The sequence below is a fragment of the Bactrocera neohumeralis genome, chromosome 5 (assembly GCF_024586455.1).
Source record: "Bactrocera neohumeralis isolate Rockhampton chromosome 5, APGP_CSIRO_Bneo_wtdbg2-racon-allhic-juicebox.fasta_v2, whole genome shotgun sequence".
NCBI lineage: Eukaryota > Metazoa > Arthropoda > Insecta > Diptera > Tephritidae > Bactrocera > Bactrocera neohumeralis.
In genome coordinates, this window is record NC_065922.1 from 71,637,382 (window position 1) to 71,657,203 (window position 19,822).

Below are 19,822 nucleotides of genomic sequence, written 5' to 3' on the forward strand. Positions count from 1 at the left end.
GGCACATTATTGCAGCTGTTGTTGTTTGAGTTATTTATTTGTGTTGTTATTGTTGTTGTTTTTATTATTTATAACGAAATTGTGTGCTAAAATTGCTACATCGACCTGTAATTATGTAATATTTTGCGTTAACGGAACTAAGAGAGCATTTTTTGTACGCTGGGAGTTCAATAGAACCTTAGTCTAAAAATTGAGGTTAGGTTAGGTCTAGAATAACTGTGTACAAGGCCTTAGACCTATAAATTGTTGTTGTTGGCATACTTTTTTTAGTTTTTTGGGCTTATACACCATTTTTTGAACCCCAGACAGTTCAGAAAAGCTTTCACTCAGTATTTGAGGTTGGCATATGTCAGAGGCGGACCCAGAGAAGAACTTTTTTTGACTATATAATTTTGTACTTGCAACTCAAAGTCTTTTTCTTCGCGGAGTGTCGCTTAGGTTGGAAATAATGTATAACTTTTAAATTTTTATGGGGGGGAGGGGTACCACTCCGCAGAAAAGTGAGAAAATCTGATGAATTTCAATATTGTGAAATTTCAACAAAAAAAAAAAAATTCAAAAATACAAAATTTGTAAAAAAAATTTTAAAAAATTACAGAATAAAAATTTCAAAAGCAAAAAATTTGTACAAATTTTTTTTTTAAACTCCAGACAATTTTCAAAAATGCACAATTCATATAAAATGTTCCGAAAAATTAAAAAATGCAAAATTTGTACAAAAGTTTTTTTTCCTTTTGCTGTTTGCGAAATAGTTTCAAAATTGTGAAATTTCTGACAAAAAACTTTTAAAAACAACTGACGAATTTCAAAACTTACAAAATTTCTGACAAAACATTTGAAAAAAATTCCGGAATTAAGAAATAATTGACGAATATCAAAACAAATTTCTGGAACATTTGAACTTTTTTGAAATTTTTGAAGGTTAAAATTTTGCATTTTTAATTTTTTAATTTTTGATTTTTTTTATAGCAAATTGAGAAAGAACTTTGTGAATTGAAGAATTCCTGAAAAAAAAATTAAAATAACACTCCGGAATTGAGAAATAACTGACGAATATAAAAATAAAATTTAAAATTTTTGAATTTAAAGATTTCAATTTTTTTAAAAGAAAATTTAAAAAAAAAAAATTTGTGAAATTTCTGACCACCATAACTTAAAATTATTTTTCAGTTGAAAAATAACCGACGAATTTCAAACTTTACACATTTAAAAATTGTTTGTTTGTTTCAATTTTAATTTTTTTTATGGAAAGTTTTGAAAAAACTTCGAAATTATGTAATTTTTGACAAAATGATTTTAAAATATATTCCAGAATTGAATAACTGACAAATTTCAACTTTTTGAAATTTTTTTGAAATTTTTGATTTTTTAAATTTTTAAATTTTTTTGATAACGAATTTGCAAAAATTTTGGTTATAAAATTTCTAACAAAAATTTTAAAAAATATTTAAAAATTTTAAAAAATATTTAAAAGTTTTACATTTTATCTGCAAATTTTTCATTCTTGAAATAATTGATTTTTTTCTGACGGATTTTGAAAAAATATTCTTGAATTTCAGAAATTTTTTCTTATTTGTTTTTTTTTTTATTTTTTCCACTTTTTCAAAATTTTCTGAAAATTTTTTGAAATTTTAAATTTTTTTCGGACGAGTTCGAAATAAGTTTGGTTGTGAAATTTCTATACAAAAGCTTTTGAAAAATATTTAAAAATTTTACATTTTATCTGCAAATTTTTCATTCTTGAAATAATTGATTTTTTTCTGACGGATTTTGAAAAAATATTCTTGAATTTCAGAAATTTTTTCTTATATGTTTTTTTTTATTTTTTCCAGTTTTTCAAATTTTTCTGAAAATTTTATTTTCGAAGATTTCGAAAATTATTTTTGCAGCTTATGCAAAACATTTTTTTTTGGTTTCACAATACAACTGTCAATTCGCTCGCCGCGCCGAAAAACCGTGAGAGTACCATATATTTTTTGTTCATAAAAATATATTTTTTTTGTTATTAAAAATATTTTTGTTTACAAAAACATACGAAAATATTTCTTTAAATAATTATGTAATTATAGACTAGCAATATTTAGAAAAAAGTAGAAACAAACCTTGTTATTGTTTTCATTCGCCGCAGCTTTCACTGCTTATGTTTTATGAGAATTTGCTTTTGTTTTACTGTTGTCACTTCATGAGGCATATGTTTTGTATTCAATACTCACTAAGCACTCGATGCACTCGTTTAAAGCATTTGATTGTGTGATAAAATAACATAAAACTTTTAATAAATCAGTTTGATTGTCAGCACTTCAAGTTTACATTTCCTTCAAAACTGTTTTATAAGCACTTGCATATATTCGAATTTATGCTCAGATGTTCATACATATGTGCGATAATCGTATCTACATACCATATAATATATATGCCATATAATGGTTTTGTTATACTTTGTGTATTTTTCGAAAAGCTGAAAGCAAATATTTATACAATTTTATTGTTTTCTTAATTTTTAAGTTATCAAAAAAAAGTTAAAATTTGTCTGAGTTGAAAGCCTTCATTGAGATAACTTAGATATTGGCCGATAAAATATTTATATTTGATATACAGGGGCTCAGTGAAGTATTGACTCGATTCAACCCATTTTTGATACACAGAGTTACTATAGTCAGGAAGGGATTCTCTCTAAATTTAAATTGCATAACTCACACATTGACCGGTGTTCTCAGACAAAAGTCAACTATAAATACTGGGGTCCACATAAGAGTATTCGGTACCTAGGGGCTAGAACAGTTTTTGTTGGATTTGGACAATTTTTGGCCATTTTTTTTTTGCGGGTGAGGGGGTGGAAAATGCCTTCCGCATCATCGGTGCTATCGTCACAGCCACGGTATGTGCCACTTGCAGGTCACTAAAAACCCCCCTCTAAAGACATTATTCGTACAAAGTTTTATATCGTTATATTACAGTAGAGGCCCGCTAATCCGGATCAATTAAAACCGGCCCCTATCCGGAATATAAGGAAATCCGGATTACCAAAGACATATCAGAACTATGTATGATGAAAAAATATTTATAAATTTCTGTTTGTTTATTATAACAAATAATACACATGTTCCAAAAACACAAAAAAAAACTTAAACCAATAAAGCATAAAAGCGAATGTAGTGAATAATAAACATGTGACCGGATTAGAGAATACGGATAGAGAATGTTGGTCCGGATTACAAAGGACATAACATAAATTTTGAGTTTTTTAACCCTGTCCGGATTACAGTGGAATCCGGATTAGGCCATGTCCGGATTAGCGGACCTCTACTGTAATTGCTTCCTGATTTGTATATTTGAAAGGAAAGCATCAAATGACATTTTAAATTGTGCTCTAAGGGAACTAAGCGTGGTTGCAGTCCGATTTCGCTCATTTTCACACTGTGACTTAGAAATACGAGAAAAATGCAACGTATAAATTTAGTCGAAATCGGTTGGTCGGGTACAGTGATCGGCGATTTAATCTAAAAGTGGGCAGTGCCACGCTCATCGTTCAAATTTCACACCGGCTCTCATAAAGCCCGCTCTCATAACATCTCAGAGGTAAAATTTAATGTATCTGGTATATTTAGTTATCTATTGGGTACTTATACAATTTTATCTTGAAAACTAAATTAGCACAAGTTTTCGAAATTTTTTTCAACAAATTTCATTAAAAAAATATTTTTGAAAATTTTCCACAATTTTTCTTAAAACTTCATTTTTAATTTTTTTAATTTTTTTTCATTTAAATATTAATTTTTTTGTTATTTTTTAATAAAGTTTACAAAATATATTTTTCAACTGCCAAAACTTTGACTTAATTTTTTAATGAATCTTTCTTCTCGTAACAAGAACTTTTCTACTTTATTTGTAGAACAGTTTTTGAAATTATTAACAAAGTTTTTTTTTGCTACGAAATTTTCGAATTTTTTTTTAAATTTCTATTTTAAACTACTAATCCTATTTTTTTTTTCAATAAAGCTTAAAAAAATGTATTAAAAAATTTTCGAAATTTTTTTGAAATTTCTATTTTTAAAATACTAATATTATTTTTTTTCCAATAAAGCTTAAAAAGAGTTTATTAAAAAATTTTCGAAATTTTTTTTAAATTTCTATTTTTAAAATACTAATATTATTTTTTTTTCAATAAAGCTTAAAAAAATTTATTAAAAAATTTTCGAAAGTTTTTTTTAAATTTCTATTTTTAAAATACTAATATTATTTTTTTTTTCAATAAAGCTTAAAAAAAAATTATTAAAAAATTTTCGAAATTTTTTTTAAATTTCTATTTTTAAAATACTAATATTATTTTTTTTCAATAAAGCTTAAAAAAAAATTATTAAAAAATTTTCGAAATTTTTTTGAAATTTCTATTTTTAAAATACTAATATTTTTCCAATAGAGCTTAAAAAAAAATTTGTTTTTCAAGTTTTAGGTTTGAAATAAAAATTCGATTTTTAATAAATTGTATACCTTTTTCTTCTCGTAAAAAAAGTTTTCAATTTCAACAGTTTCAACAAATGTTCGACTCATTACGCAAAAAAATATTCAGGTTTTTCAACTCGAACAATCAACCTCAGACAGTTTTGAAAAATAACATTAATTTACAGTAATTTTGCGACTGTGTTATTGGCGGCTGTTTCTTAATAATTTTGGGTTCCTAAAACCGAAAATAAAACTAAAAATGTCCTAACACGTAGGATGTTTAGTGTCAAGTGTATGGGTGAAGGCGTCAAACCAACACCATTTACTAAAAATGACAGAAACAGCTGTGCGTGTTGGAACTCAAAATCCGCACACCTCAAATACCACACAGACCTCTTAGCACATCAGTCGCAAATTTTTGCTTCAGGTTTGTTGAGTAGTGTAATTAACCTAGTTTTTTTAGTAATATTTGTTATGCTTTTAATTTTTTGAATTTTTGAAACATTTAAACCTTACTTTTAAATATACATAAATTGTGACAAAAAAGTACCCGGAAATTATAATTAAATTCACCGTGTAAATGATATTTCAAAAAACATATGTGTTGGTTTGCACTGTATTTTCGGTGTTACCACACTATTTTTTACCTTTTATGAAAATTTAAAGTTGCTTCACTTATTTTTTTCAATAATTTAAAAAAAAAAATTTTTTTTATATTTTTTTTTTCAATATTTTTTCGCTTTTTTGAATATTTATTTTTTATGTTGTTGTTTTCAGTATAATTCTTTTAATATTTTTGAATTTTTTGCTTTAAGTTTCTGCATTTTATTTTCAAAAAATTTTGTTTTAGGTTTTTGCGTTTTAGGTTTTTGCGTTTTATTTTCAAAACATTTACTGCTTACGAAAATGGTTGCACTTGGTCCTATTTTTTATATTACAACTTTTTAATTTTGTTCAGTATTTTTTTTGGAAATAATTCTGAATTTTTCAGCTTATAATTTTTTTTAATAATTCTGAATTTTCACTTTTAAAATTTTCATAATTTACACTTAAATATTTTTTTATCTTAAAATTTGCATTTTATATTACAAATTTAATTAAAATTTTTATTTTCCACATCCTCCACATATTTCATTGTTATTTCAGAAAAGAATAATTTTCACTGCCTTCAAAAATTGTTCACTGTTCCAAAAATTTTTTTTACTACCTTTTGCCATTTGTTTTTGTTTTTATTTTTCCTGTTTTTTTTTACTTTTGTTTTTCTTTCTAATTTTATTTATTTGCTCTTAGTGTTTTACTGTTTTGTTTTTATTTCTATTTTTTTATTTTTTCTTCTAATTTCATTTCCTATATTTTCACTGCCTTTCACTCTAATAGAGTTGTTTATGTCAGTATGCCAACTATTTATCCACTTGCCTCAAAAAAATTGTAAACCAAAATTTTCGCAATTATTTTTCATTTCTCATTTCCACACTTAAATCCATTTCAAAATCTCAGCACACCCGTTAGTTTAAAAAAATCACAAAAATCTTAATTCACTTCGAAATTTGCATTTTCGATTTCCGAACTCAAAAATCACGAACTCATATAGAATTTCACACGAAATTTTCCATATTTGCGAGAATAACAGAATTTCTGAATTTCAGCGATTTTCGCAATTTTTCGCGATTTTGAAAATCTCCTTGCTGGCGTTTGCCCAATTGGCGACGGCTAAAATGCACCACACACCGTACGCGACGTTCAGCCGACGCGTCGCAACGAAAGCGAAAATACTTCGAATTTTCAGGTCTTCAAAAGACGGCGAAGCGCACAAAAAACCAAAACCAAAAACATCGACGACGCCAACACGACAACTTGCAACCAGCCACTCGACGGTGGCGATGTGCACGACACAAAGAAGAAGAAGACACAAAAATGGCAAACGCGCAAAAAGCCAAATGCAGCGCGGCCACTAGGCGGCTGACGCAGCAGCGTCGCGTCAACGTCGACGCCGAGTATTTAGGCGCAGCGGCGTCAGCGTGAATTAGCGAGTTGAATGAATGTAGCGATTGACGCGCGCATTGACGAGTCGGCGAGTGAGCTGCGCGTACGGAGCGCGGATGCTACAACACGTTGCCGCGCTGTGGCATAGAGTGATGCAAGAACACAACTGCGACGGTGGTAGACAGACGACACTGCTTGTGCGACTGCTGGCCTGCATGTGGACGGACGTTGCGACCTGTGGACGCGCCGCAGTAGAGCCCAGCGCGCTGAGTTGGACTTCGCTGCCGCCTTCGCGTTCTGGCAGATTTCTATGCGTCTTCGCTGACCGTGTGACAGACAGCTTGTTGCACGCGGCGGCGGTGGCGTCTACTGCCGCTGTTGGTTGCTTGTTTTTGTTGTTGCGTGTGACGCCACCTTCGCTAAATTCGTTTTAGTTGTGTTTTTTGTTGTTTTGGTTGCCGCGCCAAGTGATGAGGCGCGCGCTCCAAAGTGTCGTTGGCGCTGTTGCTCCATCGCCGTGCCTCTCAACGCTGCCAACGCCATTCTACTCGTATTGTTGTTGTGTTTGTCAACTTTTTTTGAGTAATATTTCTTGTGCTCGTGTTGTTGTTGTTGTTGAAGCTGTTGGTATTTGGTCAGCGCCTTAAGGTGAATCTCTGCTGCAGCAAGCGGGCAACTAAGTCCACCAACAACAGCAGTAACAAATAAGTGTGAATATATATGTATGTATATGTATACAACAACAACAAATAAGTGTGAATGTATGTGTTTCTTGTTTTTTTTTTACTTGTCTTTGGCTTTGTTGGGGTCAATAGTGGTGACCCCACTGCCAGTGTTGCTCAACAGAGTAAAAGGTTTGAGTGGCTTTTTTGATGAGTGAAAGTGTCGAGATTTATTTTAAATTTAAGAACATAAGAAAAAATCGGAAATAATTTTTTTCGAAATATTTCTTAAAACTAGGAATTTGGTTTGAATATTTTGAAAATTTAATTTTGTTTTTTTTTTTTAATTGAAAAATATTGATTTTATTATAGTAAATTCGAAAAAATAATTTTTTTTTCGAATTTTTTTTGTTGAATATATAATTTTCCATTTGAAAAAACTATTTTTGAAAATTCGAATTTCAAAACTAAGGATTTGAATATTTTGAAAATTTAAGTTGGTTTTTTTTGATTTTTTTTTTTTTGAAAACTCGAAATTTTTTAAAACTAAGAATTTTGATTTGAGTATTTAGAGGATACATATAATTTAATGTTGGTTTTCATTTGAAATTTTGAAAATTCGAAAATTTTTTAAACTAAGAATTTTGATTTGAATATTTTGAAAATATAATTTAATATTGTTTTTCTTTTGAAAAGTATTGATTTTAGCAAATTCGAAAATTTTGAAAATTCGAAATTTTTTTAAACTAAGAATTTTGATTTGAATATTTTGAAAATATAATTTAATGTTATTTGAAAAATACTGATTTTTTTATTTTGAAATATTTGATATTTCGAAATTTTTTAAAACTAGGAATTTTGATTTGAATATTTTGAGAATATGTATGTACATAGAATTTAATGTTAGTTTTTGAGAAACATTGATTTTTTTATTTTGAAATTTTTGAAAATTCGAAATTTCTGAAAACCAAGATTTTGGTTTGAACATTTTGAAAATATATTTTAGTGTTGTTTTTTCTTTTGAAAAATACTTATTTCATTTATTTCGAAATTTTTGAAAATATGAAATATTTTAAAAGCTACAAATTTTGGTCTGAATATTTTGAAAATATAATTTAGTTCTGCTTTTTTTTAAATATATTGATTTTAATTATTTCGAAAGTTTTGAAAATTTTAAATTTTTCAAAACTAACTAACTAACTTAATGTTATTTTTTCTTTTGGAAAAAAATTGATTTGATTTATTTTGAAATTTTTCGAAAATTCGAAATCCAATTAATTTTTTATATGAATATTTTATTTTTTGAAATTTTCGAAAATGTAAAGTTTTTCGATTTAACGTTTTTTGAGTTTGTTTGAAATTTTTAAAATATAACATTTGTCGATTTAACGTTTTTATAACTTGTTTGGAATTTTAAAAATATAAAATTTTCCAAATCGGAATTCAATTTTTAATATTCGTTTCAAGTGACCCTTACCCTAAAATTGTTTTGGAAATTATTTTTTAATTTAACTTTAATTTAACTGGAAAAGTTTTTTGAAATTTCGGAAATTAAAAATTTGTACATTTTTTTTAAACTTTAATACCTTTTTTTCTTGAAACTTTACCAGAAAAAATGATTATTATCAAAATTTCATACTAAGCTCTCCTAAAAACTCCAAAAAAACTTCGAAAATTGTTACACTTCTGCGATTTGGACATGTAAACCATACTACAACAACTACAACAGCAACAAAAAATTTCTAATCCGAAACTACTTCAAAGTTTCTTCGCACGCGCCAACAAAGCAAATCAAAAATTTGCTCCAAAACACATTAAACGTGTTGTTGTTGTCATACGCTTACGTATCACGCCACCGCCGAAGCTGCAGAAAAAGCTCAGCTTCAGCGATGCGATAAGAAAAAACTACTCAACGACAACAACACGAATAGCATGCAGAAAACTCTCAGCGGTTGAACATAGTTCACCGACGCCGCTTCCGCGGACAAGCACTTTGACACCGTCTGTTGGCTGTCAGCCAGCCGCAACGTTTGTCGCCGCCAAACGCCGTCACCAGAGCCACCGTTGTGAGCGTAGCGGCATTTAGATAGCCGCCGTTGCTTGGCACTCTGTCATTTGTTTTGTAGTGTGCTTTTTCTAATGTTACCGCATGTCCGTACGGAGTATTGAAAGGAAATGAAAGTAGACCCAAACGGAAATTTATAGAATAAAATTAAATAAAATAGTACTTACTTGATGCTATGGGTGCTTGACAAATATTCACAAATCTTACCCCTATTTGAAATTATGCCAGTTGCTTACGTTAAGTAAAAATCAGCTTTAAGTGATGTAGAGTATTTTTGTTGACTACGTATCTTATTTCGCGCATAGCAAGTTTATACCAATTTTTATACCAATTGGTAAATGTTTTTTTTGCTATAAACATTGATAATTGAATTAAAAATTTTACAGGAAATTGAAAACTACGTGTATTTGTTAAAAACAATATTATACCAGTTTTTATACCAATTCAAAATTTTATCTTTTCTTGCAAATTAAGCGAAAAATATAAAATTTTCCGAACAAAAATATATTAATAAAGTATAAACAACTTTATACCAGTTTATACCAATTCTTAAAATAAGTTTTTTAGTAGAAAACTTAAATTTACGATTATTTGAAAGTTTTTTTTATTAACTTTGTACCCATTTTTGTCTTCCATTTCTGTTTGCGCCAACCAAAGCAAAGGTGTAAGCAAATCTCCGCCATTCTACGCTTCTAAATCTGCACAATTTCTAAACTTATTTGAAATGCAAATTCAGCGCAAAACATGCACCAAGTGGCATGTACAACCATACTACATACAAACAATGTAATGTGCATGCACATAAATGCAACACCAGAAACAATTGTTGCAAGTAGCCTCATCACTTCGTGCAGCAAAATGTGACGCGCGGCGTTAAAGTTAGTGGCTGCTAGTTTGTGCGCTGTTGTTGCGCTATCAGTGGCAGAAATCTCGTGTACCATTGTGGCAGGCAACGCGCTATGGCTGTGCAACAACAATAACAATAATACATGCGCAAATGTGTGGCATGTTGCAGATACACGTTGTAGATATGAAAAACATAAATATGTTTGCTTGTATGCAAGCAGATTTAGATGAAACCAACAAAGCCGGTGTGCAGGAAACTCTCGATTTGTGGAGAGCGCGAAAGAGAGACGGAGAGTGTGTTTGTATGTGAGTGTTAACAGTGAGCCATTGGAGTTTTTGTCTAACTTCATAATGAGTTTGTTGTATTCTGCCGTGGCTGGCAACATGTTAATGAGAGTGATGGCGACTGTCAACTCTAGCAACATGTAGCGCAACATATTCGTTGTAGAAATGTTGATAAGACATTTTAACGAGCGTTTGTCGTGTTTTTTATTGTAAAGAGCTCGAAATCAGATAATAACTGTTTAGACTCGAAGGGAAATATAGGAATGGATGGTATACCGTTGAAGCTACAACCTTTTTGGGACTTTTAAAGTAAGTTTTGCATGAAGTATTCCGGCAAAATTGTATCCGAGGTGGACTTCACTGCAAATAAAAGCGTGTTGTCTATTCAAAATACCAGCTGGATGTTACAAGAGCAGCAACTGAGACTAATTTCTGTTTGAAAATACCCGAAATCGCATACTTTTACTACTATACTGTGGATATTTTTACTAATCCCAACTCAGTCTTATCTTTTCATGACGTTCCTGTAGTTTAGTTGCTATTTTTAGTGGCGTTGTTTCTATTGTTCGGTAAAAAAAAAAAAAATAAGTAATCTCTATCCAACCATCTCTTGCGTGGATTCCTGAGAAAGATTTCTGATTTGAGATGTGATTCGGAGATCCACCTTATAGTCAAAATCGTACGTAATCTTCATCCATTCATCCTTTTCGGTTGTTTCTGAGCAAAAATTTATATTCCTAAGCTTTATTGTATGAAAAGTTTACTACCTTTTGGTATCTGCTTTGAGGTATAATTCCAAGAACCCCACCTAATAGTGAGATGTATGGTAAGCCTTTTTGGTTTTCCGAACTTTCAGTCCGACATCTTAAAACCTTCACTGAACAAGGCATATTAAGTTTACGACGATCTCTGTAACATGCAAAAGGAAACGTCAGAGACTTTATAAAGTATATATGATATAAATGATCAGATATCTTATAAAGTATATATAGAAATGATCAGCGTGACGGGTTGAGTCGATTTAGCCTTTTCCGTTTGTCTGTATATATGCGAACTAATCTCTCAGTTTTTGAGTTATCGACCTGAATTTTTGCAGCTGGTCTTTTCTCACCAAAAGACTACTCATTTGTCAAAATTACCGATATCGGACTACTATAGCATATAGCTGCCATACAAGCTGAACGATCGGCATAAAGTGCTTGTATGGAAAACATTTTCATTTGAGGAGATATCTGCATGAAATTTGGCATGGCTTATTGCCAAAAACAATAATGTAATCTTTGAAGAAATTGTTAAGATCGGAGCACTATAGCATATAGCTGCCATACAAACTGAACGTTGCGAATAAAGTGCTTGTATAAAAAACTTTTTCATTTGACAAGATATCTTCATGAAATTTAACACGAATTATTGCCTAAAGCAATGGTGAAATTCTCGCAGAAATTGTAGAGATCGGATCACTGTAGCTATATGTTGCCATACAAACTCAACGATTTAAGTTATATACAAATTTTTTATGAAGCAAAAGAAACTTAAAAACACGAAAAACTATCTTACAAGTACATGTATGTATGTATGCATGCATATAAGCATTAGCTACTTATTATATGTATGTACATATGTATATAATGTTGTATATACATATACCATATTTCATTGTGCCATTGCACCCTTAGATGGCAGCCATTTGTGCGCTAAAACAGCTGTCAGCGTGCACGCAGGGGAAAACAGGAGCAAACTAACACATAACAGTACACTTAAAAGCCGCTGCAGGAGCTGCTGAATAATTGAAAACAGCAAGAGCGTCCAAAATTTTACTTACAGTCGCCTAACTGTTTATGTACGTATGTAATTATTTTGTTGCCGCAAAATTGTGCGTAGTTATAACAGTAAAATATGTAAATAACGAAAATGAATAAAATAAATTTGCATGTAGCACTTTTAACTGCCTCAAAACAGCTGCCGTTAATTGCGCTGCACATCCTTGCAACAGCGGCGCCGCAACATTTGTATGTTAATGAGCGTGCGTGCGTGTAGAAATATGCTTAATATACTTAAGAGTGCAGAGTGTGTATGTGTGCGAAGGTACGTATCCATTTAATGTAGTTTTTAAACACAATTTTGCCTACACCCTTCACTCTTCTTTTTTTCTTTGCATTTTTTGTTCTTCCTGCAATGAAACCAGTTTTGTGCAACATGCAAGCCGCATGGCAGCCATTGTGCCACATGTTGTGGTACATAAGGCGGTGCATGTGTGTATGCTTATATAGAAAATACTCAATCTGCAATGCATACGCGGAAGGCAGCAGCTAAAGCGGCTTTGCAGTGGATTTTGTTACTTAACAGTGTGCTGTAAAGCTTAACAGCTGTAAGGAGGGTAACAGAATAAATCAGCATTCATCGGTAGCATATATACATATATGAAGTATGTAAAGTAAGGAAATTAAGAAGTTGACGTTGCTAACATTAAGTGAATAATTATGAAAAAATTTTTTTTAGAAAATGTTTAAAAACAATTATGCCAGTTTAAACGATTTATACCAGTTCGAGTGTTCGATTCTTGTAAGACTATTGCAAAATAAGTTAAATGTAGTAAATTTACTAATACTAAATAAAAAAATTATAATAAACATTTATGCCAGTTTAAACGATTTATACCAGTTCGTGTTCGATTCTTGTAAAATTATTACAAAATAAATAAAATATAGAATATTTACTAAAACTAAATAAAAAATTATAATAAACATTTATGCCAGTTTAAACGATTTATACCAGTTCGCGTGTTCGATTTTTGTTAAATTATTACACAAAAATAAAATATAAAATATTTACTAAAACTAAATAAAAAAATTATAATAAACATTTATGCCAGTTTAAACGATTTATACCAGTTCGCGTGTTCGATTCTTGTTAAATTATTACACAAAAATAAAATATAAAATATTTACTAAAACTAAATAAAAATATTTATATTAATCATTTATGCCAGTTTAACTGGTATAATAGTTTCTCGTTGGATACGCTGCACTAAAGTGAGCGATCAAAACCGACTTCTCTTCTAGAAAAAAAATTTCATTGGTGAGATGTCATCACAAAATTTGGCATGGATTATTTTCCAAGACAGCACTGTAATGTCCGAACAAATTATTCAGATCAGAAGACTATATCATTTAGCTGTCATTGAAACTGAGCGAACAAAATCAAGTTTTTGTATGGAAATATTTAATATTTTTGTGGAGTATTATAGCTGCGGCGCAACCGAAGTAAGCGTATTTTCTTTTTTTTCTTATTTTTCCTTTGTCTTCATATTGCCTCATTCCTTTTTATTTCTTACTCTTTTCTCTACTTTCTACTTTTTTCTTCTTGCCTATTCTTTTTACAATTGATCTTCTCATTTTTTCCTTTCTCTGCCTTTTTCTTTTACTCCCTTTTCTTTTTTATTTTCCGCCCTCTCCTTTTTTCGTTTTCCAACTTATCCTCCTTGCTCCTATTCAGCGTCTTCGCCTACCCTCTAAAGCATCTCCGCACACTCCTTTTGCCGTTCAGCGCATTGTGTTCGCCGTTTAATGAATGAATTCTCGGCTTTACTTGATTTTCCTACTTTTTCAAGTTCATATACATACATATGTACATACATACATATTTCCGTGTCTTTTTTTTGCTTAAGTATCCTTGCGCTGAAGGTTAAGCAGCGTTTTTATAGTTGGCAAATCGCATCAGCGCAATTGAGTCGACAGCTGTTGGCTCCGATTTCTTTTAATGCATTGTTGTTGCATTTTTCTTTGTATTATTGTTGTACAAAAATTTAAAATTATGCATGTATGTATTTATCTGTGTAGAAGTACTGTTCTGTGTAAGGTCCTTAATTTTTTTCATAATTAATTAATTAATAACATATTTTTTATTATTCAAACTGGTGGCACCATTTTATACATATTTTTGGGCCCAAACTTTGTTCGAGTCACCATATTTTTTAGTCACACTCACTTGAGCTTCACTTTTGATGAAGTAAGATTATTGTCTTCAACTTGAGCTGTCTAAAACTAAGGCATCTTGTATATGGAGTCATATTTAATTTTGGAAAAAAATTATACGGTCTCTTAAAAACTAAAAAATTTTCCAAGAATATCGAAACTTTTTCATCGATAAGCTATTCTCTTCTCTCAGAAGCCTCTACTACCGTTTTTGCGAGTTTCTTTTTTTCAAATTTGTGAGTGCCAAACTCGTTTCTTTGTCAAGCGAAATTTATTGTTTCTTCACATAAGGTGGCTATGCTCGAAAGTGAGTTTGGAGGACGAACTGTAAGAAAAATCGGTGTCTTTTCGAAATGGTATTTAAAAGTGCCTTATGAAGTATTCTAATATCATGAAGTTTTTGGTTAGTATGTACTATAAAACGGCCATAACGGGGGTCATTGACGGTTACGTTCCTACCGGCATCATCATTGAAATGGTTTTTTTTTTTTGTATGAAATGGCAGCTCTTGAATCTCTTCAGGTTGCTCTTCGTCCCAAATACAACAATACAACAACTTTGCTTGTTTACATACCTATTGAGCCAGAAATGGGCCTCATCGCTGAACAAAATTTGGCTCGAAAACGTCGGATCTTCTTAGAACTTTTCAAGAGCCCATAGAGCTAAGCGAGTTCGCTTGAGATGGTCGAGCGACATCACGAGCTGTATTTTATACGCTTTCAATTTAAGATCTCGACGTAAAATGCGCACAGTCGTTCCATACGTCGGTCCGAGTTGGTCTTCGTGTAGTGTACACTCAGCTACGACTGCTATATTTCCTTCACTGCATGCTCGACGTGATCTATTCGGTCGAATATTATCGTATAATGAATGCTGGGTCTCAAGATGGGTGATGGTGTTGCGAATAATACGCTCAGTAGGCTGATTATGTTGACCATAAGTTGAGCGAAACGTGCGAAACACATTATTTACGGAACGTAAATTTTCGCAACAAAGTTGGAAGAGTTGTAAACGTTGTTCAGGCGTAAGAAATGCTAAACAATACGGAAGAAAATTAACTTGACAGCTTGAAACGACTCACACCTGATCTGTCAAAAAAAGGCTATTGAAAAAAGTACCTCTACTTCCAGCACTTGTCATAATTTTTGTGGTTTTCTTATTTTATTTTACTTTATTTTTCTGTGTTTTGAATTTTATTTTTAATCATTCTTTCTTCTTAAATCCATAATTATTTATACGTGACTCAAAAAAATTCCCCATAGCAGCATTTTCCATTTGCGTCACAGCAACTCTTTTGTTCTCATTTCACTTTTAATTAAAAACAATTAAAATTTTTGACATTCCCGCTTGGCAGCGGCGAAACAATTTTAGCGCAATGAAAATTCGCATAAAATTTGCAAAGTTTATTAAACGTAGAACATAATTTCTGCAACATTAATGCGCAGGCACACCCACGCCCACATCTAAGCACGCTTGCTGCAATTTGTATGTGGCACTTTCGCCAATGGCATGACAGCGACTAATTAGCAGCGTCGCGTCGGCTGACTGACAACCCGCGGCGCGTCAACGGAAAATGAGTGAAAATGTAAAATTAACGCGCCAAAAGTTTTGTAGTAGTTTGGGAGGATTTTTCTAGATGGTTGAGAGGGTAAGGAAAATTTCAGCGAAAATTAAAAAATTATTTGGAAAATAGAAACTAGAATATATGTACATATGTATGTATGCGTACGCTATGATTCTACAGAAAAGGCGATCAAGTGTAGCATGAGCTATCCGTTAATCTAAGTAAAAAAGCTTTTTAAAAATCAAAATATTGCTTAAAATTTATAATCACAGCTAGAGATTGAGACTTTTATGCACAAACAAGCTTAGGTTCGCCTTTCCAATGTATTTTCTGTGAAAATCTGCGAAATCCTTGAGATTTGTTCCAACAAAACGCCATTTCACGCTTCGGTTCCCAAATATCCTTTAAATACCTTTCAGGTGAACTCGAACTCTTTCTTCGATCTAAAAGATACGTAATCTCTTTCAATCATCTTGTTAAAGATTTTCGGCAGTTGGAGCATATTCAGACTTATCTACTCGTTTCTCTTTCTAGTAGACCTACCAGAACTTCCGCCTTTAAGAAACATGTCTCAAGCAGACAAAAGTTAGACAAAGTCATGTCTTCGGGTCTGCTCCTCATATTTGCCATATGTAAAAAATATTGTAGTTAGTAATTGAAAGATAGAGTAGTTTGATGGTGTTTGGGTTTCGAACAATTTTATGCCAGCCACGCCCCTTTCTGTTGCCAAAAATAGCTGAGAACGGTATAAAGCCCCATTATATCGATGAAAAAACTCGATTCCCTGATAAATCTATAAAGCGATTAGTCTTAATACCTGATCGGAACCTTGGATGGCTAAATTAGTGAAAGGAGAAGTTATTCAACGTTAGTATCCAAAGTGTTAGCGTCGAAAAAAAGAAGTGTCGATGATTATTTTTCACGACATCCACCAATGAAAGCTCGAGTCAATATAAGGTTTCAATGTCACTAAATTATGACTTCAACACAATACAGTACTGGTCAATATTATGTCGAGAGAACGTCCATTAAAATCACCTCGATATTCGATCAGGAAGATCAGTCGATATTTCGACGAGACAACGTCCGCTAAAACCACGCCGTTGTTTGTTCGGCAATACCAGTTTACCGTTCGTTGTGCAGTCGTCGTTTCGTCAAAGGAACATTCACTAAAATCATTTCGATGTTTAATCGAGAATACCAGTCGATCGTCCACCGAAATCGTGCCAATGCCCGATCGGGATTACCAGTCAACATATCGTCGAGAAAACGTAAACTATAATCAACTCGATGTCTAATCGCGAATACCAGTCGACATTTTGTCTTGAGAGAACATTAATTAAAACCAACTCGATGCCCGATCCGGATTACCCGTTCACCTTTCGTCAAGCAAACGTCCAACAAACTCACCTCTAATGTCAGATCGGGATACCAGTCGACGTTTCGTTGAAGGAACGAACGTCCACTAAAATGACCTCGATATGCGGTCGGGAATACCAGTCGATATGTCGTCAAGAGAATGTCCACTAAAATCACTCACAATGTCCAATCCGGAATACCAGTCGACATTTTGTGTAGAGAGAACGTTAATTAAAATCAACTCGATGTCCGAACGGGAGTACCAGCCGATATATGGTCGCTAAGCTCAATATGAGTGCTGGTCCAGTGCTGGTTCATCTCTTGTGAACTGGCAGATTTTGCTATCATTGAAAATATTTATTCAGTTTCAGGCATTACTCTCGGCTTCTTGAGTTCTTAGATTGATGGAACTAGCCATTGCCATTTCCTAATTGAATAAAGTCGCTCTATTGCATTTTGACATACTTTAAAGTTGTCTGAGCTATCTGGCATAATGCTTGCATATTTGTTATTGCTACTTGGATCTTGTTAGAACGGCTTAGGGATCGTACTGTAGATCTGTATTGGACTTGGACTTAGACTTGGGCCTTGCAAGAAGGGCTTACGGACCGTCATAGTCGGAGAGTTCAGTGTTCGACTTCAACACTTAAAAGTTCTTAAAAGTTATATAAGAAGTTGTTCAATGCCAGCTCAGTAGTATTTCATATTATTTAGGGATCAAGCTGAGCCCATTCTCAAATCTTTGAGTTTGAGTTGCAAAAATGCAATATTTTATCAGAAGAAAACAAATTTAAATGACTCCAACTTAGAAAATTCAGCAAAATTATTTACAAAAACAACTCGTGGAACCTCTAAAAATCGAACGCATGAACTCAATCCACGATTTCAGTTTTTTCAAATCAACAACAACACACACAAGCAAATACATGCTCCGCGATCCAACACCGCCAAGCCTGCAACGCACATACAAACGCTGTCGACTTGTGCGACGATTGTCACGCCTCATCGGCATAACTGTGAAATGCGATAGCAGCGATGGGTTGGCTACATGCGACCATTTTGCCCAACCAACGCAGGGGAAGGCAAGCAAAAGCAAGAAAACTAAAAGCAAAAAGTTACAGCGGTCAAAGCAGAAGAGAGCAGACTCGAGCACTATACAAATAAAACAAAAACAATATGAAGATTAAGATTGTGCAAAAGACAAGCGAAATTATTGTCTGCAAAGCAAGGAAAATCTCTGCTAGCGCGGCAAAACAACAGCTGAGCGCCTAAATGCAGTTGTAGCTGTCATAAAACGGTGGTGTGAGAGTGAGAGCGTATGGCTGAGAACTACAGTGAGTATGCCACTACTTGCGCGGTTGAGTGTGAGGGCAGGCACGCTATATTTTTTCAATGCTTGTAAATTTATGTGAGGCAAATATAAAACAGCAACAACAACTGTGGCAATGCGGTTGCCTATTCAGCGCACTCATTTACTCCTGCGGAGTTCAGGCTGCGCTAGCGCAAGGAGAATCGCTGCTAAGCGCATTTGTGGTGTGAGTGGGTAGCATATATAACTGTTAAGGTAGATTTGAAAATATATGCTTTGCGGCAGTTTATATGGAGAGAAGGCGTTGAGCAAATTTTAATTTAACAGCAGCCAACAACAACATTATGGAAAGTAGCGCTTCAGGGGAGTTGTATTTATGTGCTGTGGCATGTTGAGTGGGGAATTGAGCGTTTTTACATTGAGTGTATATTAGCTTGTTGCTCGGTGTGGTGAATTTTAGTGTGTATGAAACTAACTATGAAGCGATCTTTTTGTTTTTTAATATTTCTTTAATACAAAAAATATGATTTTAATCCAGAACCTTCAATATATTTTCATTGTCACATATTTATGCAGTACTTGAATTACACTTTTTACCGGTTTGGCTTGCCTTTTACTGACTGCTATCGCTGCTTCGCCTTTCCTTCGATGCTAGGCTTGATCACTCAGCTTGCGGGAGGCGGCGCTTAACAACTGCGCATTTTCTTCTTTTTTGCAAATGTTTCAGTTTATTGAAGGTGTCTTCCAAAATATTGCTTTCCTTCGCAATTTTTTTTTTGTAGCTTACTGTTGAACAAAAAATATTATACAAGTCAATTATTTTTTAGGTTAAAGATAACTCAATCTTGAAACTTCTTAGATGAGCTGTTAATGCCAATTAGGGTTTTGGAGGATACAAAGGTACAAAGAACGCAAATATACAGTCACATACACATACATTAAATGTTGGGTAGAGTGATTTCCTGTTGGAATTTACAAAAATTAACAAATAAAAAAAAATCAGAATAATTTCAAAATGAAAAATAATCTAAAAATTGTACAAAAAAATTCAAAAACTTTCAAAATGAAAATTCAAAGATTTTCAAAAAAAATGTCAAACATTTTGAAGCAAAAAGTTCCACAAATCAAAAAAAAAATAATTTAAATATTTGCTAAAAAATAATTTCAAAAACTTTGTTTTCCTTATATTACTCATTTAGAAGTTGAATACATACATTCATATATGAAACACAGCCTCAAAATAAAAGAACAAATTTTTTAAATTTATAAATTTGTCCAACAAAATTCAAAAATTTGCAGAAAAAAATTCAAACATTTTCAAAAAGGTTGCAA

The 19,822-nt window shown here is 32.2% G+C and overlaps 1 protein-coding gene across 6 annotated transcripts in view; it reads right to left on the reverse strand.

Moving 5' to 3' along the window:
• Positions 1 to 5,451, reverse strand: part of LOC126760554 (optomotor-blind protein) — a 279,713-nt gene extending 274,262 nt beyond the window's left edge. For 2 of the 6 annotated variants that reach the window (XM_050476265.1, XM_050476260.1), the window contains exons 1-2: positions 4,960 to 5,449; positions 2,103 to 2,458 (exon numbers count right to left, since the gene is read on the reverse strand). The gene's annotated coding sequence lies outside the window, so the exon portion shown is untranslated. Of the gene's footprint in view, positions 1 to 2,102; positions 2,459 to 4,491; positions 4,622 to 4,959 lie in introns of those variants that run through there. The other 4 variants (XM_050476267.1, XM_050476262.1, XM_050476266.1 and 1 more) reach the window with 4 other exon arrangements.
• Between the last annotated feature and the right edge of the window lie 14,371 nt (positions 5,452 to 19,822).